Raw genomic sequence first — 669 nt, 5'->3', positions numbered from 1 at the left:
ACACCCTAATCTCCGCCCCCATCCCACCCCGCAAATCTCCCTCATCCCTGTCTCCGCCCCGCCACTTCTCCGGAAGAATTTTTGTCCCCGCTCGGCCGCCGTCCAGCCGCTCGTTCCACTTCCGCCTTCGCCCACGTGGTCCGGCTCCGGCTCAGTCAGCCGCGTAGTGAGTGGGGCCTGACGCTAGGCGATCTTCTCTGGTCCCGACGCGGGTGGTCCGGGTCTCTTCGACTCGCGAGGAAAGCCCACTGGGCGGGGAGGGAGGTGAAGGGGCTGGGGAGGTCAGAGGTTAACCTGGGTGTCAGGGGACGTTGGAGTTTATCCGTCAGGGTCCCGGGGCGGTCTGGGGACAGCAGAGGCGGGGCTTGGGCGCGGGGCCCGAGGGGTCAGGGGTCAGCAGGAGCGAGGCTGGGGCATCAAGGTCCGAGAGGTCAGGGGCCAGCAGGAGCGGGCTTGGGGTGTGCGGGTCCGAGAGGTCAGAGGTTAGCTAGAGAGGGGTTGGGGCGCCGGGTTCCCGGAGGTCAGGGGTCAGCAGGAACAGGGAAGCAGCGTTAGGGTCCGAGAGGTTAGGGGTCGGCAGAGGCGGGGCTGGGACCCTGGGGGTCAGGGCTCGGGGGTCAGGGCGGGGTCGGGTTCGCTGGTAGCCTGCGCATGGGCCTCCAGCTTCGC

This window comes from Mandrillus leucophaeus, unplaced genomic scaffold (genome assembly GCF_000951045.1).
Source record: "Mandrillus leucophaeus isolate KB7577 unplaced genomic scaffold, Mleu.le_1.0 Scaffold237, whole genome shotgun sequence".
Lineage (NCBI taxonomy): Eukaryota > Metazoa > Chordata > Mammalia > Primates > Cercopithecidae > Mandrillus > Mandrillus leucophaeus.
This window is presented reverse-complemented; position numbering follows the sequence as displayed.